This window comes from Myodes glareolus, chromosome 22, assembly GCF_982192425.1.
Source record: "Myodes glareolus chromosome 22, mMyoGla1.1, whole genome shotgun sequence".
Taxonomy (NCBI): domain Eukaryota; kingdom Metazoa; phylum Chordata; class Mammalia; order Rodentia; family Cricetidae; genus Myodes; species Myodes glareolus.
In genome coordinates, this window is record NC_142047.1 from 56,774,996 (window position 1) to 56,798,462 (window position 23,467).

The 23,467-nt window shown below is 49.5% G+C and overlaps 2 long non-coding RNA genes across 2 annotated transcripts; one reads left to right on the forward strand and one right to left on the reverse strand.

Annotated features, from left to right (window-relative positions):
- Nucleotides 1-2,275: 2,275 nt before the first annotated feature.
- LOC125410546 (uncharacterized) lies at nt 2,276-22,075 on the reverse strand. Its single transcript, XR_015736044.1, has 9 exons — nt 20,761-22,075; nt 19,749-19,978; nt 18,407-19,216; nt 15,521-17,487; nt 10,441-15,021; nt 8,740-8,815; nt 2,738-2,916; nt 2,560-2,611; nt 2,276-2,459 (listed from the first exon to the last, which is right to left on the reverse strand). It is a non-coding gene; the product is annotated as an uncharacterized LOC125410546 (long non-coding RNA).
- Nucleotides 6,472-8,781, forward strand: LOC148118619 (uncharacterized). Its single transcript, XR_015736045.1, has 3 exons — nt 6,472-6,805; nt 7,115-7,196; nt 8,195-8,781. It is a non-coding gene; the product is annotated as an uncharacterized LOC148118619 (long non-coding RNA).
- Nucleotides 22,076-23,467: the final 1,392 nt, after the last annotated feature.

A 23,467-nucleotide genomic window follows, 5' to 3' on the forward strand; every position in this document is an offset into this window, starting at 1 on the left:
ACAAAGAGCCAGGGTCCCTCCCCAGTGTGGCCAGTGTGACCAGGGTCCCAGGAAATATCTCTGAGACCCTCCCCGATTCCACAATTTATTCAGAAATGGTCCCCTGAGAGCTCATTTAGGAGATATTCCCCCACAGATCTATGTAAGTCCCTTTACATATGGGGGCCTAAGACGGAGAGATCTTGGAAAAGTAAAGAAACAGGCAGGAGTTCCAAGGGTCACATGAAGTTGGGGAGAAGATTTATTTGTGGTAGATCAGTGAGTCCCTTCTGTTGCTATTAGGGGCACATACATACATGGTCACATACGTCACCTATGTAACCACAGAGGTCAGGATGGTTCTTCCCAGGCCTGCGGATGCTGGAGCCACCTATGACAACACGCATCAGGGATTATAGCATCCTCTGCTGTGCCGTGAACCTTCACACACACACACACACACACACACACACACACACACACACACACACACACACACACACACACACACACACACACACACACACCACACACACACACACACACACACACGTCAGCCTTCTGCTCAGGACCAACGGCTAACAAAAATATTGTCTCTCTGGCTGCAGTGCGGATTAAGTCAAGAGACGTGTTGACTATACATGGCACAGCTGGCAAGTGCTCACAGGAGACGTAGGCTGATGGCTGTCATTTGTCCTCCATGGCGTGACGGCGCACACAGTTGTACTGTGAACACAGCCGCTGCAAAGTCCAAAGTGCCCCATTGCTATTATTAGGCCGTGACCAGCTGCAAAGCCAGAAAAAGTGACCTGGCTCAGAGGACCTCAACCTCTGAACGAATGTCGTCATCTCGCTTAGTTCCTGAATTCACCGCCACTAGGTTGGGACATTCTCTTTAAGAGCCAGCTCCACAGTCAGACTGTAGGGCGTTGTGTAATCGGTGAAGTTCACTGGCAAGGGTGACTTGCGTCTTTTGCACATTGACCCTCAAGTTCCTGGAAGCTAAAAGCGATGAACGTTCTGTTCTTCCCCCTCCCCCACCCCATTCCTTTCTGTTCTCTGTCCTTCAATCAAACTATGTGACACTCACGGTGCCCAAGGGACCTGACCAGAATGCCAGCTAGCACTCACATGTCCCTAGAGCCTGCACACATACATCTTGGGGGCTCTTTCCTTTTAAAGCCTAATACATGACCATTCTCTGTCAGAACTGCAGAAGCCAGAAGCCTAGCGACTGAGACTTGGGCCAGAAAACACACTGGCTGGACTATTCCTCAGGGACAAATGAACTAGTATCCCAAGGCCGGGAGTGAATGGGGACCATCCTTCCAGTACCTTTGGGAGATTCTGATGAATGGCTTAGAGACGCTTCTCTGTAGATCCAGGGTAAAGTAGGCTGGATATATACACTAACCTGCACTAGATGCAGGGGTCACAGGATCATGATGGGCTGCTGGCAACAGCCCAAAGGTGGCACCTGGCAAATAGGGGTGGGTAGAGGAGAAGAGTTCTAGGAAACAGCTCTGTAATGAAGGCCACTAAGCACTGTTGTGGCCTGTGGCTTCCTCAGTAAAATCTGTTCAAGAGAATGGAGCTGCACTTTCCCAAAACGTCCCTGCTTCGTCTTCTCTGGTTACTCTCCTTTGGTTCACAATCTTTGTTAGCTTTCTGTCCCTAAATGAGAAACGACCCAGATTTTTTATTTTGCTTTGTTTTGAAGCTCTGCTGTGCCTACACCCACTGGCCAAGCCCCTGATGACAAACTTCATCAAAATAGCATGCGTGTGTTACAACCTCTGTCCTAGAAGCAGGCCTTCACTGGGGCCTGTGTGTGTTTGCAGAATGGTTTCCAAATCTGACCTGTGTCCCCAAAGCTGAGATCGTCGTAGAGAGCTGTTATTACATCTCTGTCTTGCCTCAGGAGATACACAAAGTCCAGAACGCTGTGTGCTGGGAGCCGTGCCATCCCCAATGCTCCTTTTGCCTTTGGGATCAATGCCCCCCAAAAACATGTGATCGCTGGACACTAGAAACACAACATCCTCGTGTGTTACTGCTTGAGAGAAAAGAAGAAACTGGGGAGGGTCACTGCTGGGATCTGCCCCTGTCCCTGTCCACACAGCCCTTCCTCCGTCAGGGGACTGACCTGACACACTCCAGGGCAGGCGACCTCCACGGCAGGGCTAGTGTCCTTGCTGCTTCCCCCACCACAACCTAAGATGGCTTCCCTGGCCTCACTTAATTCTCTAGTCCACCTCGTCCATTTTTCACTGACAAAATACCAGAGTCAGGGTACTTTATAATTTAAAAAAACAAAACAAAACAAAACAGTTTATTTCACAGTATTGTGAGTTCAAGAACATGGTGTCAGCTCCGGAAAAGGCTCCCTGAGCCTGCCAGATCATGGCAGATTGCATCGTGTGAAGATCACATGGGAGACAGTAAGTCAGGAAGAAGTGGGGGAGGGACCAGTCTTTCTCCTTTATCAAAAAAAAAAAAATCATCTCTCATGAACCAAGCAGGCTCTCAGGAGAAAGTCTCTAATCCCTCCCCTAGGCAAGCATGCCACTGACGGCTCACCTCGAGCAAGCGCACATCAGGTCAGGTCTGCATGCTTGGACAGTGGGTGAGTCTGGGGTAAGGGAGAGAAGCCTGTAAGAACTGGAGCTGCGGGAGGACGAGCAGTCTGCACTGAGCTCACGGGGACACATTCCAGCCATCATCATCATCACCCAAGGACCCCCCATGCCAGCCTCACCTTCTCCTCCTCCCTCCTCTCCCTTGGGTCCACCTGGCTCTGTGTATCAGGGCTGGGAGGGGCGCTTGTCTCCTCTCATGGACACCTGCCTGGTCCACAGCAACTCAGGTTGAGATCTGTCCACAGCTAGACGATCACTCGGCACCTGTTGCTGAGGCTCTCTGGGAGTCACGCCAGGCCTAGGCAGGACAAACGAGCAAGAATGCATTCCCGCCCTGTAGAAGCTCGGAGGAAAAAATTGTTGAAAATATGGGCCAAACGGGGCCATCGTCTGTTTTTGTACACAGAGTTTCACTGGACCATGCCACACCACTTACCCATGGCTAAGTCACCACACAGAGAACACATTGGACAGTTGGGACCAGAAAAATGATGGGCAAATCAGAAAACACTTACTACGTGGTTCTACGCAAAAACCACCTGTAACAAATCTTTCTCTGTACCACCTGTTCACTCACAAATGACATGGAGAGTTATTATTGATTATGAAAGTTCAGTCTGTAGCTTAGGTTTGTTCTTAACTAGTTCTTATAACTTAAATTAACCCATTTCTATTAATCTACATTCTACCACATAGTGTGTGGCTGTTACCTCTCCTTCTGCATGTCTCGCTTGCTCTGCATCTCCTGGTGTCTTTCTCCTGTGCCTTGATTCCTCCTTCTACTTCCTCTCTCTGCCAGGAAGTCCCACCTACACCTCCTGTCTCGCTATTGGCCACTCAGATCTTTATTAAATCAATCACAGAAATATATCTTTACACAGTGTACAAATATCCCATAACAACCTGTCTGTCTGCTCTGCCCCGTTTAGGGAGCACCAGAAGATGGGCCTTGTCCTGTTTATGTCCCAGGGATTGCCACCCATACGTCCTCAGCAGACAAACTCTCAAGCCTGGAAGGGCCTGGAGACAGGTTCTCTGGATGCTAAACCCAAGGCACGTGAAAAATAGAGGAGAGCTGGGCTGAAACTCAGTCAGTAGAAGGCTTGCCTAGCATGCTTGAAGCCTTGGGTTCCATCCCCAGCATTGCATAAGCCAGATATGGTGGCTCATGCTTCTAATCCCAGCACTCAGGCAGTGAAGGCAGGAACATCAGAAGTTCAAGGCCATCCTTGGCTATATAGTGAAGCCAGCCTGGGCTACCCAAGACTATGTCTCAAAAGAACAACAAAATTGAAATGAGGCAGGTTGCATAGCATCTGCACCATCCTGTCAACACTGGGCTCTATTGCTAAATTATCTTAAATTAAAACTTCTATCAGAAACAGCATCACTATCCCCAGGACAGTGAAAGCCTCCTGTGTTGACAAGAGTCAGCAATTGTCTAGAGATGACCTCAAAGACCTTTTGTTCTTCTGCTTCAGGCATTGAGTGGCCACCATAGAAACTGAAACTGAAGAAAGGGGCCTGGACAGGACAGCCCTAGACAGTCACACAACTGTGCAGGACGCACGCATACCTTCCGGAACTCTGCCTGGCGACTGCCTCACTCCCCTCCACCCCTGCCATGTCCTGCCTACCCCACTCTAAAAATGAAGACAGTTGCTCCCAGAAGAACTACACAGCATACTGAACCCAAACCCCTCCAGCCTCGCTAATGGTTTTCTTTGTTCACACGAGGGATGTGACCAGTCTCTTGGCACAGATGGTGGATGCAGAGAAGGGAAAGGGGTCCTCAGGTTCAGTTCCTGTCTGCTACTTGGAAGGTTTTGCTTTCCACTGTACTTCTTGTGTGCGTGGAAGCCCCTTGAAAACCAAAGCCTGCATGGAGAACCCCCACCCCACCCCACCCTACCTTTCCCATGACACAGGAACACAGCTGTACCTGTGTCTGCTCCACCTCTGAATGATACTTCTGTGCTGCCCTGGTGTGCTTCTCCTGAGCCCCTGCTCTGATCCCCTCTCCAAATGCCCCTCCACCCCAGAGAAGTCACCCACTGGCAGCCGTCCCTGGCCAGGGTCAGTCTGCACACACAGCCCCTTTCCACACACCCCAGTCTGACCTTTCTGCTGTCTCCAGATGTCCAAAGGTTAGCTGTGCATTGGCTGTCACCCCTTACTCAGCCACGCAGCACAGCAAGGTCCTCCTGGCCTCCTGCGCCTGTTGCTATCTGGTCAGCTTTCGCCCGACTGACTCAAGGCCTCGATGTCCTTGAGATGTCTGAGGACCCATCCGTTCGCCTTCAGAAGGTCTCCTCCCACAAACCTCGCTGGTGGGGATGTGGAATGGTCCAGCCACTATGGAAGTCAGTATGGAGGGTTCTCCAAAACTAAGAAACAGGCCTGCCATATGACCAGCTACATCACTCTGGAGGAGTCACCCAGAATGTTCTAAGTTAACACATCACAGAGACACCTGCACATCCATGTTTGCCGTGGTATGGCTTCACAGAGGCTAAGATACAGGGCCAATATAGACAGCCAACAACAGAGGAATGAATAGGAAAAATGCCGTACATTAAAATTCAGTACTTAAACCATAAAAAGTCAGGCAGTTGAACCCTGAGTGACAGGGCGTACGTGCAGAAAGTTCATTACCCAGCAGGTTATGACTACTAAAGTTGCTTCAAGTCTGACCTTGAATCAACAATAAACACCTGGGAATTCAAAAAAGGAAAAAAGGAAAAATGTCATATATACCCAAGAAAGATTTTTTTTATCCATGAAGAAGAGCAAAGCCCTATCATTCATGGGAAAAGGGATGACCCTGAAAACAATAGAGTAAGTCAGTCTCAGAAACACAGATGCTGTGTTTTCTCTCGTATGTGATCTCTCCATCTTATATGACCACACCTAAACGTGTGTGTATGTATTAAATGAAAGCAGATATGAAATTGTAAGGAGATAGTGAAGGGAGAATGGGGGGACAGGGTGGGGCAGAACAGACCCAACATGTCACACATACCTGTAAGAAAATTTAAAATAACTAGGAGGCTGGAGAGATGGCTCAGTGGTTAAGAGCACTGGCTGCCCTTGCAGAGGCCCCAGGTTCAGTTTCCAGCACCCACCTCGTGGCTCACAGCCATCTGTAACTCCAGTTCCAGGGAATCTGATGCCCTCTTCTGGCCTTCACAGACATTGCATGTGTGTGGTGCACAGACACACATGTAGGCCGAACACTCGTACAAACAAAATAAAATAAATAAACATTGTAATAAACAAAGAGAAAACGTCTTCTCTCTCAGACCTCTTCTCTCCCATGCCCAGGGCTATCCGCATGCCAGGCTCTGTTCCGGCATCTGTCCCTGTCCTCCTGTGCCTCACTGTCCCCTCTTCCTTCCGGAAGGCGGATCCCACCTTAGGAGCCCATCACCCCCTCTGGACCATCCCCTGCCAGGCCTTCCAGGACTCTCACCTACCCAACCCCCTCCTAGCCTTCCTTCCTGTCGCACTCCAGCAGGAAGTCTGGATGCCCGCAGACTGCCCCCAGCCCTGTGACCATGTGTCCCCCCACCGTCATCTCTGCTGCGCTGCCCTCACTTGTCCCTCTCCTCTGCCCAGGCAGCACCTCCTCTCAGCCACGCCCAGGTCAGCTCCTGCTGGCAGCCTTCCAGACTCACCAGCAGGCCTGTCCTCCCTGCTCAGCTCCGCATCCCGTCAGCCCATCGCTCTGTGCTGACATCTTCAGGCGCGAAGATGTGGCAGTACTCGCCACCTCCCCACCAGCTCATATGCTAACTCAGCACGTTTCTCTTCCTTCAAAGCACCGCCTCTCCGATTAGTGCCCCAATAGGCACGCACATGTGGGATGCTTGAGATGAATGTGACCTCCAAAACGGAGAGTGCCGACCTGTCTGCATCCCGCCCCCATGATTTAAGTGACAGCATCGTTTCCTACACCAGCTCTCTGGGAGGCCATGGGCCTGGGCCTGGCATTTGTTCTCTAGGCTGTCTCCTGACTCTGTCACCTGACTCTGCACCCGTCAACTGCCTCTCTGTGCATCCCTTTACCTCTTCTGAAAGAGGAAGGGGGGTGCTGCCTCAGTGGCCGGTTTCTGCAGAACAAGGCACATGGCAGAGATGTGCCTTGCAGATGTGGGCATCGGTGTCCTCTCCACTAGGGATGAAATGTAAGAGTGTCTTCCAAATTCCTGTATTGAGACCCAAACCCCCCACCCAGGTGATGGGAGGAGGAGGAGGCCTTTGAGCGTGGTTAGGTCATGAGGGTGAGGCCCTAATGAGTGAAAGCAAGTGTCCTGTGAAAGGAGCTGGAGAGAGGGACCCCACTCTGTTCCCACCACGTGGGGCCACAGCAGGCAGGGCTCTCATGTCGAAGATGCCCTCGCAGAACTGATCTATGCTAACACACTGGTTCTTAGACATCCAGCTTCCAAAACTGTGGGAAACAATGTCTTTTTTTTTTTTTTTTCCACTTTCAGGTCTGCAGAACTTCATTACAATTGGGTTGAGACTGTCTGCCCGCTCGAGCAGGGACGGGGAAATTGAGAACCTGGGAGATTGGTAAGGTTCTGCTTTAAATACACTACATTCTCAGGTGCTGGCTTGGGGGTTCCCAGAGCCTTTGGGGTGTCAGGCAAATGGTTCCTCCCCAGTGCCTTGCCAGCTGACTGACGGCACATGTTCTCACGGAGCATGACTCTCTAGCCCAGCCCCGCCGTGCGTGAGTACAGTAACTCCAAAGCAAGAGCTGCTGGCTGTGCCTATCTGGTTCCCCCACATACGCTTTCATGGAAGAAGAGCCAGGAGTCAGGATGCTGACTCAGAGCTTTTCCAGCCCCCGCTGGGAGGAAGGAAGTGTCCGACTCATATCAGGTCCCAGGGTTTGAGGCGTGATCTCAAAGCATGACTGCCCCAGTCCACCCTGTTCCTCTAGCCATAGCCCTCCTCCAGGCAGGACTTCCTCCTCCACGGTCTTCTGCTCCTGTGTTTGTGACAGCAGAGCGAGGGTGACAGCAGCCTACGCTCCTTTGGGGTGGCTTTCACATCATCGTGGGGTGAGACCCCTGGGTAGACAGATAGGAGGGAGAAACAGGAGAGCCCTACGCACTTGCAAGTCAGCTAGCTTAGTATATGCAGCGCCAAAGGGACCCTGTTTCAAACACTGACACCCAAAGGTGTCCTATGGCCTCCCCAAGAACACCTTGCATGCAGCCCACCCACATGTACCATACCCACAAATATTAAGAAAGAAAGAAAGAAAGAAAGAAAGAGAGAGAGAGAGGGAGGGAGGGAGGGAGGGAGGGAGGGAGGGAGGGAGGGGGAGGGGGGACGGCCCCTTCCTCAGTCACTCAGCTGGAATGTTTCTACCCAACGCTAGCGAGGAGGAACCTTCCTGCAGAGACTGGAGGCCTCGGCAGAGCGGCTTGCCCTTTCTAAAGTTGCTAAGCGATGGCTCCCATTCACCAAAGAGAAAAGTGTGCAGTGGAAGAGAAGAGACAAGAGTCGTGGCCGTAGTTGCTACAATAGGAACCTGAATCTTTCTGTGTTTCTGTATACAGCTTCATACAGGAGAGGACGTCAGCCTTCGGCACCACTGTCACCTACACCTCACTGATGCAAATGTTTCCAAAGGAACAGAGCTGAGGGTGTGTCTCCAGAGACACAGGGAGCCCCAGGGAGGCAGGGGAGCTGTGCTGGCTGGTTCAGGGAGCTCTTAGAGGAAGGAAGACCTGTGGTAGCTGCTCCCATGTGCCTCCTCCTCCTCTGTCGCTCATCCTGCAAGCTGGAGCTTTTGAACCCGGAAGACCAGGAGTCATGTGGAGACTCCAACTTCCAGAAAGTGAAGGCAGGCATGGAGGTCATCCTCCAGCCTGGGGTCGGGGGTGATAAGGAATTAGAGCATTAGCCTTGTGGGCGGGGAGAGACTCGCATGAGGAAGTCCAGCCCCCACATAAAAACCTTCATGGCCAGCTGACCTTGCTGTGTAAGTCGCTCCCGGGAAAGACCCTGTCTCCAAAAGTAAGAGGGAGCCAGCCGGATGGTTCATCGGGTAGGGTGCTGGCCTCCAAGCTCAGATGACCTGAGTTTGTTCCTTGGTACTCACGGAGTAAAAGGATAGAACCAGCTCCTGTGGATTGTCCCCTGATCTGCATACATGTGCCACGGCATCCATGTCTCCCCTGCTCCACATATATACATGAAAAATAAATAAAATATAATTAAAAATAAAGAATGATTGAGGAGGGCCCTGATATTGACATCTGGCCTTCATGTACCACATGTGCACCCACACATACATGTTCATCCATGTGCATGTGTGCACACATGAACCTTCGCCTCTCAGAGAACCTAGTGTTCGTTAACATTAACCCTGAGCTAAATGGAACTCATGATAGTTGAGCTACAGTCTTGGCAACTAAACTCTGCTTTGGATGATAGAAAACAGAAGATTGTGTGTGCATGGCATCCATACCAAGTCCCAAAGAGGAAGGATGAGTCCTGAGACTTCCACACACCTAGGGAGCAGGAGCCAGCCTCCGAAGCCTGGGCTCCTAGTCACTGAGCCCAGTGATCATCCCCAGGTCTCTCAAATCTAACATTATGTCAAAGCCACTTCTATTTTTAACTCATGAAACCAAATGATGATGTTAAAGTCTCCCCCTTGATAGCAGGACCAGGGGGAGAAGGTGCCAGAGTGTGAGGAACACGCAGGCATCCTTGTGAGTCATGCTGTCACCCACAGTAGGCCGAGGCTGGCTTCAGTGTTTTGATCTTCACTCTACAGTGCATAGCCTGCATGCACAGTGGAGCACTAGCTGGAGACGGAAGAGTAACAGCGTGGATGGTGAAATACAAGAGCCCAGCTGTGCATGGAGGGGAGGGGCTTCTGCAAGTTCCTCTCCAGGCTGCTTCCGCTAGGGCCTACATTTCTAGGACTTCGCAGAAGGAACGAGGCTCGGTAGAGTGGGGCAGACCTGTAATCCTAGTTCTGGAGAAGCGGGGCTATATGAGAGTCCCAGGCTAGCCAGGGCTATATGAGAGTCCCAGGCTAGCCAGAGCTACATACTGTCATCCTGTCTCAAAACAGTAGCCAAAGAACAAAATGGAAAGAAATTGGTGTGTATTGGTAGTTATACACGGATTTGACTCTTTTTTCTTATTAGTAAAAATTTTAAAATGCAATTAGCACAACGCAGGTTTCAAGAAAAACAAAATCTCTTAGCTTCTCTTGGCTACTGGGAACAAAATATCAAAAACTGTTATGAAGATATGGTAGCTCTGATACCTGTCATCCAATACTCCGAGAGACGATGGCAGGAGGTTTGCCAGTAAGAGTTCAGGCAAAACTCTTTCAAAACTGTTTCAAAAAAAAAAGAATCTTTTTTACAAGAGGCCAGTTTGAGTGTAAGATAAAAAGATTCTTAATGCCAGGAAAATAAAATGATTTTTTTATTATAAAATTACGAAGTACCGTAGTCACTGAAAGTCATTTTATGTAACTGTAATGTGTCTCAGACTGGTAAACCGTCACATGCTATTTGTGCTCCCTGAGGAGCTGGCTCTGGAAGCAGAGTAGACACCTCCCCATTTCAGACCCAAGAGTCTTCGTCTCAAAGTATCCTCCGAGGCCCCTGTTTGGGTAGAACTGGTCCCCTAACTCTGTGAGATCAAGAAAACAGCCCCAAAAGTAAAAACACCGCATCCTTGAGAACAGCCAGAAGGGAGCTATTTCCAGGAGAGGGAAGTAATGTTTATCCCACACGATAGAGACGCCCACAGCGGGAAGGAGAAGTTGGACGCTCACCCATGAAGAGGAAGTGTATCCAGGGATCCTCAGCTTCCCTAGTTGGTTTCTGCTGGATATTTTGAGCCTTAAATCAGATGATGTTTTCCTGTCTATTTGTCTCTTTAACTATTGACTGAGGCTGGACACGGCAGCACTTGGGAGGCGGAGGCAAGAGGATCTCTGTGAGTGAGCTCAAGGCCAGCCTGGTCTACATATCAAGTTCCAGATCAGCCAGTGCTACAGAACAAAACAAAACAAAGACCCAAAAAGACACAAAGCAAAACAATAACAATGAAAAAATAAAAGCTACTGGTAGCTATTTATTCTTTTTCTTTGTTTTTCTACAGACATAATAAGCTCACTCATTCGAATCTGGAAGCATAGCTATTGTCGACCATTCTCTGAACCCTATAGATTAGCCGTGCTTCAATTGAGTGGAATGTGTCATTCAAGAGAGGAAAAAGGCAAAGGTCGTGACTAGTCTAGACATGGCACAGAAAGAAACTCTCAGGAAAAGAATAATCTAGGACCTGTTTCACCCAAAAGTCACTTTTTTTTGAGACAGGGTTTCACATAGTTCAGGCTGGCTTCAAACTCACTGCGTAGCTGGGGTGACCTTGAACTCTTGACCCACTGAAGTGCTGCAATTGGATCAAGAAAGAAAACGTGATTCTGGCTCACGGGAAGTTTTAAAAGGCTTTGAATAAGTCTGGGGCTATGGTCCAATGACAGGGGACTGTCCAGTGGACGCCACACATTGGCTTTGAGAGCCAGGACCATGTGGGAAACAGAGATTAGTAGAGGCTTTCCCTAAAAGCAAGAGAACATTGACCTCAGGAAGACTCTCCAGATCCCAGTCCCTGTCTTAGCTTCTCTAATCTAATTTGTGTGTTTATATGTATGTATGTATGCATGTATGTATGTATGCATATATGCATGTATGTATGTGCATGGAGAAGCCAGAAGACAACCTTGGGTGTCATTCCTCAGGTTCCGCCTCCATACTGTTTTGAGGCAGGGTCTCTCACTGTTCTACCTGTAAGCTAGAATGGCCCTGATTTCAGTGATCTCTAGGCTTCCACTCTTATACAAGGGTCCTGGGGGTTGGACTTAGGTCCCTGTGCTTGCATGCCCAGTCCTGCCTTTTAACTTATTCATGAACAGGCCTATTTTGTGGGTGTGATGGGAGGCTTTTTTGAGACAGGGTTTCTCTGTGGAACAGTCCTGGCTGTCCTGGAACTCGCTCTATAGACCAGGCTGGTCTCTAACTCACAGAGATCCTCCTGCATCTGCCTTCCAAGTGCCAGGATTAAAGGCAGCCTAAATGATGAACAAGACATTTGAAAAATAGGCGGCCTAGCAAAAGCTATGCCATTCACATCCTCATGTTTAACTATCGGCAGCCTGGCCCTACCTGGAACACCCTTGGTTACCGGCTTCTACTCAAAAGACCTAATTATTGAAGCCTCTAAAACCTGTTATACCAACGCCTGAGCCCTCTTAGTAACACTAGTAACCACCTCAATAACAGCTGCTTACAGCATGTGAATCATTTATTTTATCTTCGCCAGCACACCCAGATAAATAGTTCTATTTTAAGGACTGATATTACTTAACTTCTTTCTTCAAATTTTTCCGAAGATGGAAAAAAGATATCGCTACTTATTTTGACTACAGTAGGACTTACTCGACGTCATTAGCACCATATGCATCCATTAGACCCTTTTAGATACCCGAGTTACTGCTAAGGGTCTTGGAGCTCTTATTTTTCCTACACCTAGCGACAGTTTTGTTATCCCTTAGTTCATCTTGAATTAATTATATCATGATTATTGCCGATGAAACTAAAGGAAAGAATGACAGAATGACTTAGACTTGGATGCAATAGTGAACTACACCACCATGGCCATGTCATTCTTTATTTTCCTATTGCCTTGGCAGAGTGGGGCGCCATCTTTAAAAGGGTGTGAAGGAAGACTGGAGAGACCGTCTTTGTAGTCATTGTTAGCCTAGATGATGTGGGTGGTCATTCAGAGAGAACCTTTTGTTTTTAGTCTATCGTCTTAAGGACAAAAAGGTAGAAGATGTTTCAAAGTCTTAAACGAATCAGAAAATGGACTCAGAGAGACAACATGTCTCTATATACCCCCCAAAACAATATTCTGTGATCTTCACAGCCCTCCTATGGGATGTCACCTCGTGTACCCCTTCCTCGCCTCCATTAACTCGTCCCTGAAAGGACTTTCCTAATGGAGGATAGTGGAGAAGAAGGAAATGAGGAAACACACAGTAGATGCCAGACACCATCTGCCAAGAGAATGAGGAAGTTGGTGGACCAAGGTATGGCCAGGTGGACTACACTCAGCTGAGAGAAGAAATGAATTACCCCATTGCCAGAGAGTCAGCTGAATGTCTTCAGCTGTGTCCGATGGGCCACGAGGGAGACAAGGGCTTGGCGTGTCCCCGAGAGCACACAGGCACATTGGGTCTGATGCATGCTGGGAGGAGGGCTGCTTTCCAGCTGAGGGCTAGTTTTCTGGACAACACTAGCCAGCATCCCCCACCTGTAAGACCTAAGAGGAGGAAGTAAGTCTAAACAAAAAGTGAGAGCAGGGGTAGAGACCAGATGGCTACTTGGAAGCCAAGAGACTGTTCAGTAAAGATGGGGAGAAGTGAAGAGTTGAAGCAGTTGCCTAGATCGATTAAGTAAAAATAAAAGGAGGTGATGGGAGCTGGTGACCCAGGACAGTTGGTTGTCTGCGCCATTAAACCACCAGACAGTTAACCAGACGGCCCAGCTTGTGGGAAAGCAACAGCAAGCTAAGGCTGAGTGGGTTTAGAAGCTCATGATGATTTCTCCCTTCCTAGCAGCCCTTGGCTATGAAGTCAAGCCATTCAACCCGGTGAAAAATAAAACAAGAGCATCGAATTAGCGGCCGCTTGTAATCAGGAGGCATTAAATAGGACGAGACTGGCTGGGCTTGACCTTTCCCTTAGTGGACACAATGATGGCATTGGATGTGAAGTGAGGAGAATTATGCTGTATTCACTCGTGAGCATTTGACCACTAGTCAGTGAGCATTTGGGCTGTATTGATTAACTAGAATTGAGTCTTCCTCCTAAGGAGATTACATTCTGAAACAACATTTTCATTCATGAGCTGAGCATGGAAGACCATGCCTGAAATCCCAGCACCCAGGAGACTGAGAGAAAAAAAAAATAACGATTACTGTGAACTTGAGGCTAGCCTGTACTACATAGAATACACTATCTCCAATATGTAGCGTGTATATTTGTAAGTCATTTAATCCCATCAAAAACTGGTGAGTTAGCAAGTGTTGCTCCCATTTTATGGCTGAGAAAAACCACATTCAGGATATGTGAGTGTTGTGTGTCGTGTCTGTGAGTGTTGCGTGTCGTGTCTCATGGGCCTCGACAGAACCTAGATTTGACCCATGTCTCTCACTACACTTTTTTTTCCTATATCCTTTTTTAAGGTTTTGTTTTGTTTTTTAGAAAGAGACATTTGAATGCAAAGTCTATGGGAACAAAGAAACAGATATTAAAGGAAAAGTACCTAATATGGGGGGCAAAATGAGTGCAGGGATGTATCGTGATATTCACATTGGGGGGGCAGATTACAAGAAAGAGGAAGTTTGTGGGTGGAAACTATGAACTCAACTTTAAGAATAATTTTGAAGGGCTTCTAGGACACACTGAAGAAATAAACAGCGCTCACTGAGACACGTAAGAGTGGAGCCCTACTGAGTGGCCTTGGCCAGAAAGCTAGTTCTGGGCATCAGAAGGAATGATGGGAACCACCATTAACAAAGGCAAGGAGTCCTCAAAGAGAAATGGGAAGGAAGATCAGAAGAGGACCAAGAAATTTTAGGAAGCTCTCCCCTTAGACAAGTAGCAGAAAGTGTAAAGGAACAAGTATTTGGGAGATCCTAGAGTCTCAAACTTCCCAGCACCCAGGGAAGGAGCTACACAGAGAGAGAGCGGTAAAACCATTGCAAAGTCTTCAAAGGACTGGACCAGATATGGACCAGGAAGAGCCTATTGTAGGACTGAAACTGGCTACCAGGTTCAGTCCCCAGCACCTCATAAACCAGGCATGATAGAGAATGCCTGCAACCCCAATACTTGGAAGGCAGAGGTAGAAGGATCAGAAGTTCAAGGTCATCCTCAGCTACGTAAAGAACTTGAAGGCCACCCCCAGCTACATGAGGCCCTGTTCTGTTTTGGTTTTTTTTTTTTTTTTTAAGCCCTATGTGGGCAAGTCGGGTGGTTCTCACACCCTTTAAATCCAAGTGTGTGCTTGAGTAATGGAGACAGCAAGGCTGGGTTGCCCAGTCAGATACTCTGGCAATAAAAGGGAGGAAAGAGGAGGAGCCAGGAGAAAGTTTTTATGGAAAGTTCCGGGCTGGGCTGCATAATTTCAAACATTATAAACCTCTTCCTGCATCTCTATTTTTTTCCATCCTCGCTCCCTCTTTCACGCTTCTCCAGTGATGTGTAAACTTGTCCTGGCCACGCTAATCCGTCAAGACAGGAACACTTAGGAGCACCGGTCGAAGCGGGTCTGCCAGGGTGGATCTGCAGTGGGGAAACGAAGCTGATAAACTGTTCCAGCAAGAACTTTCACCAAAAATAGCACCATCTAGACTAGTGATTACAGAAGGTGGAAGGCCACAGGGGGAAAAGTTGGCTGTGTTTGTAGAGAAGACAGCTGAACATGTTTGTAGGAAAGGTTCTAGTGTCCAGGGATAAACTAAAGATTATTTATAATTCTAGACAAGAACGAAGGCAAAGATGACCAGGCCATGACAAGAAGGGCCTGTTTGAGAGGGAAGCAGGTGTTCTCTCCCCTGAAGCCTAGAGAAAACAAAGGCGAGAAGTCTGTTCAGAGAAATTAGAGACAGAAAGCAGCAGACTGGGTAACTCGTATCAAGCATACAAATAGCACAAAATATAAACAGCATCCTCTGGGGCTGTAAAGTTGGTTCCATGGGTAAGAGAGTTTGTTGTACAAGCTTGAGTCTCTGAGTTCGAATCCCCAGCACCCCTGTAAGAAACCTGGTTTGATTTTACTCACCTATAATTCCCACACGGTAGAAGGAAGAGAGAGAAAGATCACTGAGGCTTGCCAGCTGCCGGTCTCGCTTGCTTGGGGTTCAGTGAGAAAGCCTGTCTCAGGGTCATAAGTTAGAGTGACAGCCTCTGGAGCTCTACACTCACCCACGTGAGTGTGCACACCCACGCGTGTTGACACCACCACCATCACCACCATCACCCCCGTCTCATCTCTCTGAATGCCTTAGATGACTAACATAAGAGGAAAGATTTAACCAGCTAGCATCTGGGGAATGGAGGCCCAGGAGGTCAAAGTATGAAGTCATGCTTCCTTCCAGGTGGCAATCAAGTTGTCTACGTTCGGGTTTCTATTGCTGTGACGAAACACCATGACCAAAAGGCAAAGGGTTTATTTGGCTTATGGTGCCACAGCATTGTCTGTCACTGGCTGAAGCCAGGACAGGAATTCAAAGAGGGCAGAAACCTGGAGACAGAAGCTGATGCAGAGACCATGGAGAAGAGCTGTTTACTGGCTTGCTTGCCTTGGCTTGCTTGGCCTGCTTTCCTCTAGAGCCCAGGACCACCAGCCCAGGGATGGCACCACCCACAATGAACTGGGTTCCCCCCAACTGATCACTGATTAAGAAAACACCTTACAGCTGGATCTTATGGAGGCATCTTCTCAATGGAGGTTCTGATGTGGGATTTCCCTCTGTAAGCTGTGATTACCATTGGTTAATAAAGAAACTGTCTTGGGCCTGCGCAGGGAACAGAGCTAGGTGGGGAAAACTAAACAGAATGCTGGGAGGAAGAAGGAGGAGTCAGAGAGAAGCCAAGGAGTCGCTGGAGACAGATGCTGGGAACTTAACCTGGTAAGCCACTCTTATAATTCCCAGCACCCTCAGGAGGGGCCCACAGCATCTATAACTCTGGTCCCAGGGGACCTGACACTCTCTGCTGGCCTCCAGGGGACCCGACCCTCTCTGCTGGCCTCTGTCAGCACCACCCTTCCGTATGCATACACACACAGAGATGCGTGTGGACATGAAAAATAACTCTTTTAAAAGTAAAAGCAAAATAACAACTCAGTGAATACAAAGCCAAGGCATTAACTAGGGACAATGAACATTTCTTAGTCATAAAAATTCAATGTAACGTTATAAAGTTGAACAGATTTACCTTGAAAATATAGAAAACAAATAGCGATGAATTTACCCATAGATAACCCCACAGTCACCGTAGGAGACACCGGCTAATCTCTTGTGATATCTACCATGACGCACAATCAAGTCAGCGTGACCTGAAGGATTCCAATATGGCCAGAAGCCAGAAGCTAGCGGTCCGTAGAGGCTCCCAAGCATCAGTTAGGAATAAAGCCGCAATGGGAATCTACTTATGTACCTATTTTAATGGCAAAACAATATAGGAAATCAAGGGCATTTTCCTCGGGAGTTAGAATGGTGATATCTGCTGGGAGGAAAGGTGGGACACTCAGGGAAGACAGTCCTAAGTCTTGACCTAGTTGATAAGGACACAAGCGGTCATTATCTCTAGAGAGATCTTGGAGGAGGTACCGAGGATGTGTGGCCTCAACTCCTTTCAATCGTGCAGGAGGCAAGGCCTCCGGGTGAGATAAAGAACTTGAGAGCCCTGGGCAAGATATAGAATGACCCATAGGAACCATGGCGGGCTACCAGTCCATTAGAGGTGGGAAGTGACTGCCAGGAGATCTCTACCTTATCCACGGCACAAACTAAAATGCCTCGCAGGAAGGGCCAGACACTCAGCCTGTAAGGTAGGTCAGAGGGTGAGGAGGGATAAGCCTACTCACCGGTAGTGTCTAGTCCCCAGTCGCAATGTCTAGTCAGACGTTCTTGGATGTCGTCATGGCGCAGCATGGACAGCGTGCCGTGTGGAGGTGCTGCCTTTTTGTGCCGGCCAACGGACACCCCCAAAGCGAGCAGTTACCCAGTGGTGCTGCGAGGCAAGCTAAAAATGAATTCAGGAAAATCAAAGCCCATTTTATGGCCCAGGCGAGTTCTGTGAGGATGCTAGGTAAGACAGGAGGACTGGCGTGGAGTGTGTCCCCTTAGACTGGACTTTTTCAGTAGCCACACCAGCATTCAGCATCAAATTTGGGGCATGAAAGAGGAAAAGAGGATCCAAAACTATAGGAAGGAGCACTCCCATGTCTAGGACGGCATAAGGACCCAGGGTCCCCAGATGTAGTTTCTATGGAAACAAAAAGAAGCCAAGAGAGACAGGAAGGATAAGATAGAAAGTTGGGAGCTGGTAAGGTGACTCAGCCAGTAAAGGGATTTGCTAACAAATCAGTTCAATCACTGGGACTCAGTGGGGAGAACTGCTCCCCACAGTTGCCCTTCACACACACACACACACACACACACACACACGATGCACATGGCATATACACAATGAATAAATGTAATAAAAGTTAAAAGAAAGAGAAGAAGGAAAAGGAGAAAGAGGAAGAAGAGAAAGAGGAAGAGAAAGAAGAGAAGGAGGAACAGGAGAAGGAGGATGAAGAGGAGAAGAGGGTGAGAAAGAGAAGAAGGAAGAACAAGAAGAAGAGGAGGAGGAGGAAGAAGAAGAAGAAGAGGAATATCTGAAGAGTTTCAGAACAAAAGGCTCCATAAATAAACCATTCTTTGTTACTACTGGTCTTCACTTTCATTATTGTCAACTCTCTCTGTCTCTCTGTCTCTGTCTCTGTCTCTCTCTCTCTCTCTCTCTCTCTTTGTCTCTCTCTTTATCTCTAGCATTCTTCAAGGAACTTCAAGTGTGAGTCAAGCGAAGCTACTCTAGAGCCCCGGAGCCATGCTGCTCATTCATGCTTGCCCCAGTGACTTCAAAAGTACCCAGCTCATCCATTAGTCTCTCTGGATACGTTGGTGGTGAGGTCAAGCCCAGCAGGTCATGATCAGCATAGGACACGTATTCCATCTGCCTGGCCCCATATGGCTACCTTCCAAGTAGGTGCTAGAGCCGAGGAAGCAGAGAGAGGTGTGGGGAGACTGGTCAACAGTTGAGCAGCAGGAGGGAGGCGGGCTGGGGAGCAAACAGCAGACCTCAGGGAAATTAGGCTTTGGCTGAGCAAAGTTCAGCCTTGTTTTCTCAGAAAGCGGAGCTGGGCTGAGCCACCCTAAAGAACAGGGAAAAGAGCAACCGGGCTGAATATTGGCTTCCACGCTTCCTCGGCATGACAGGCTTGGCCACCCAACAGTGACCGGGGCTGTTGCTGGCAACGGCTCTGGGTGAATGGGAAGAAGGACCGGCAACCAAAACAAGACCAACCAGCTGGGGGATGGCTAGGTAGCTTGCCATCCAATCGTAATGGCCTGAGTTCTGATCCCCACTTAAACAATCAGCGTGGTGGTGAGCATCAGTCAACAGCCCTAAGCAGGGAGAGAGTAGGCCAACCCTGAGAACGCAAGGGCCAACCAGTGTAGCGGATCAGGGAGCTTCAGATACAGCAAGATGCCCTGTCTTAAAAGCTGAGGTGGAGATTCTGAAAAATGACTAAGCGAAGATGCGTGACGCCACACGCTGAGCCTGATTTCTGGGGCCCACGGGTGACGCCCACAGCCTGACTTGCACCCCCTCCCCCAGCCCCAGCAGTTCTGGGGTTCCTCTGCTTTCCTCTTCCGTGCTGGGATTACAGGTTGCCTTCTTCCACACCTCCTTCTTTGTGTGAATCCTGGAGACACAAAGGCAGGTCTTCAGGTTTGCGCAGGAAGCAGCCAGCACTTTGCCCACTGAGCCGGCAGCCATGGCTCCAGCCCCTGGGGCTGTCTATTTTCAAGTGCTGTGTGTAGTAGGTTCAGTAGATGAAAACTCCAACGAGACAGGACAGCGTGGCCTGTTCCCCACTGGGTGTGCACAGCCCACCTCCACAGCTGCCTCTGTTACTCGCCCAGGCCTTAAACCCCACAGCATCCCCTCCCCCAGCCCCTAAATCACGCCCGGACCCTTTGTTCCTCCCCCACAGCTGCTCAGCAAATTCCTTGATTTGAAATTATGATCACAGGTTGGAGAGCTACTTAAAATAATTTTGCCAAATGTTCCGTCTCTGCATTGATGAATATAATGGAGGAGGAATTTTCAAGAGGAAAAAAAAAATTCAAGAATTCACTTTGTTCAGAAAAAAAAACATCAGAGCTTATAGCACAATATTAGCTCACATCTAAGGACTCCCCCCCCCCCTTCCAGGAAGTTGGCTGTATGCTGACCTTTGGCGAGCCGGTGAGCCCTGTGCCAGCAAAGGTGAGAGAGGGAGTTGCTGGTGGGTAAGGCCTGCCGCAGACGCAGACACAGGGAGCAAAGGTCGGGGGTGTGTTTGGTTTGTTTAAGCGTGAGTCAGAGGAATGGGGGGGTCGATCCCGGGTCTCCGATTTCCAATTTCCTGTGCAAGCCACTGAACGCACAGTGCCCCGTCCCGGCAGGTTTTTATGCTGCTGCTCTGTGGAACAAAGGTAGATGCTGTACGAGGCCACACACACAATAACCCAGTCGGGTCACCGCTTCCTTCTCGAAGGGAGACATCTGTGGAACCCAGAGTCTGCAAGGAAACAAACTCTAAGGGAAGTGTGTGTTGAGGGGGGAAGCCGAACACTGTCTGGCTTCTTGGTCATCAGAGGCCCTTAGCATTCCCTCCCAACATGCTGTTCCGTAGGAGGCCTGGGCCCTGGGCCAGTCCCCAGGGGCCTGTGGTCAGGGGGTAGCCATTCATTCATGACAGCCCTGCAGCCCAGGCTCCAGGCTGGAGGACACAGGGACTGACCATGAGTCAGAACAAGGCTCCTAGGTCACTGCATGCTCTCCTGCAGCAAGCTGGCCCATGAAGGACCTACTTCCCACTTTCCTGGAGTTTCCTCAAGGCTTGGACTAAACCCCAAGAGAGGGTGGGTGTACACCTCAGTAGCTCCCTGGGATCAGGAGGCACTAGGGAGAGTGGAGGCCAGCTTCTAGCAGGATCCAGGAACCAAAAGGGACACATGTCTACGGGTCACCTTAGACAGACATTGTCCTAGGAGGCTCTGTCTGCCAACCACACAGCCAGCGAAGCCCCGCCCTCTGAGGAGAGTATCGTCTCTAAAGGGTCTCTGCCAGTCTGGAGGGGCACACTTTGGGGTGTCTCATAAACTCAGTCAGGGTTTTGCTGAATACACTCAGCTGGTCCAATGAGTGTGGGAGTGGGACCCTGTGCTCCCCCTAAATGACAAAGGAAACAACTCCTGCTACCTCGCTCAGCAGGTATCTCCCAGAAACTCCAGGACTTTTGAAGTGCAGAGACCACAGACTCAGGGACTAGACGAGTCCACGATTCTTCTCTTCTGCTTCCAGAGCAGAAAAGGTCATTGGCCCTTGTTTGAGCCTCTGTTTCCTCATCTGTTGAATGGGCACAGCTCTAACCACTTCACCAGTTGATTGGGAGGGTGAGACAAACCTGCCTCACAGGTCAACACCAGTCTGCAGGAGAATGGCTCTGAAAGGGGCCAAAGAACACTGGGGTAGGAGTGGGGTGGGCGGAAGGGATGAACATGGGCCTGCGTGGGAGCATGGCGTCTTTCTATGCAGGGACAGGGCTGTCTGCCACAGGTCTGCTAGCCAGCTTCCCTCCAAGGGGACCTGGTCTCAGCTCCAAGGCAGGCTCCGCTCCAAATCCCTCTCCCACTCCCTCTTCCTCTTTCTCATGGGACTCTTTGACCCCAGGAACCCCTGAGCACCTGTCTCCTCCAGTCTCCGCTGCTGGAGACAGGAAACAACTCAGATTCCTCTGTCTCTGGGCCTTTGCCCCCACTCACCCCTGTGCCCTGAGAGGGGCAGAAGGGCCAGCTGCGCAGAGGAGGAGATTTATCGCTAACAGTGTTTGGAATTTCTAGTGCTTGGCAGTCTGAAGTCTAAAGTGCAGCACAGCCTTCAGCCTGGGTTGTTGTTGTGTTCTGAACTCCGGGGGACAACATAGGTCTCATCTGCCCACCATGCCCACTTCTGTGGTTCCCCTAGGCGACCCCCTCCCCTCTCTTCTCATGTCCTAGGCACAGGAGGTGATTGGCTGTCTTGCTCACGTCTCCATGAGTCATCCTTAGTGTGTGGCGAGGGTCCTCGGGCCTGCTCTTTCTTCTCACGGTTCCTTCTGTTTTTGCAGAGGACTGGATTTAATGAGGAAGTGCTGTCAGCAGAAGAGAAAAGAAAGTCTTAGCCAACGCCCCATCCAGGGAACCAGTCCCAAGTCCTTTCCCTGGGAGGTGTGAGGTCAGGGAGTGCAGACCGGTCACCTTAGTTCTTCCAGAAGAGCTGAAGTAGGAGGATACTGAGTTCAAAGCCTGCTTGGTCCTTTTAACAAGATAAAGCCTTGTCTCAAAATTAAAAAAAAAAATAGTAGATACAGACAGACACAAACACACACAGACACACATGCAGACACACACACACAGACACACATACAGACACACACACAGAGACACATAGACACTTCTTTGGCTCTAGTCTTTAAAAATCCTTGAAGGCCCTGTTTTTTATTAGTCCCCAGTAACACACACACACACACACACACACACACACACACACACACACACATGTTGGGGGGGGCTCTTCCACTCTGATTCTTGAAGGGAGGCTCTGTAGAAATTTCTAGAAAGAAGAGGCAGAGGCTATATTGCACACCACATTAATGACTTGTGACACCAGTCCTCACGACAGGCTGCTCCAGGGTCTACTGCACACCGTATCCACACCAGCCCTTCTCTTCTGCTCCCTTGGTTGGATATCAAAGCAACCTATAAGCTTGGTTTGTTTGGAATTTTTTATCTACTCTTATTTCACAGCCGAGGAAACTGAGGCCAGAGACGTCTGCGGTCGGAGCCACTGATCTCCCATCCTCCACCCCAGAGGTGCCCACTGGGCCTTATGCCAGTCATGATGCCTTCCTGCTTAGGATGTCACCACACCTAGTCAATGAAGAACTGCCACCTGCTCCAACACCGGGAGACCAGCCCTTTGAACGCAAGCCCGAATCCAAACTCGGGGTTAATGATAAAGCTGACTAACGTAAGGACTGGCCTGCCCTCCCCTCTTTATCAACATGTGACTTAGACTTGAGTGCCAAGCCAGCCCTCTCCAGAGCCACATCCTCGGCAGTGACTTATTAAAGAGTAAATCAAAGTTTGCTGGAAGAGAAGAGTAAATACCCACACTCCGCATGCCAGGCTGGTCCTGAGCCCACTTCCTGGTTCCACTGTTGACTTGGGCTGTAATCCTAGATAAGTGAATACATTCACTGCCCTGGGCCTGGGGAGAGAGGCCAGGACAGAGTCTGCCCCCACCCCTTACACACACACACACACACACACACACACACACACACACACCTGGCAAGATGCCGGCTCTCGTGGTTTGCCTCGGAGAGGAAAACCTCAGACAAAAGCCAGGCAGGTGCAGAGCTCTGCATTCAGCCGCTCGTGCTTGTGCCTGTGACTGTGGAGAAGTGGGTCACATCACCAATAGAACCCGACCATCCTTTGGCTCCGAGCTCACCCATAATTAGCGGGACCGAGGAGAGGAGAGCTGCACTTTGGGCCTCAGATGGCAGGGCGAAAGAATCAGAGCAACGTTGACAAGAGTCAACTGTAATCACGCAGTGAGCATGTTCAAAGAAACAAATAAAAATAGCCAGAAGTGGGTCAGCATTTACAGGAAGGTCACAGGCAGGAAACTGGGACAGACTTCAAGTCCCGCACGGAGGGACAGAAGTTGTGTTTTGTGAATACAAACTTGTGCTATCTTTGGGTTCTCGCCCCCTGCTGCTCCTTCCCCCTTCTCTGTCTTCTGGCAGAAAGCAGAAGAGAACCCATCCTGAGTGGTCTACTTGAGTCCCAGAAGGCTGGATTTGGATCTCTTCAGGACATCATTGGCACCAAGACCATGAAGTACATGTATTCATGCATGC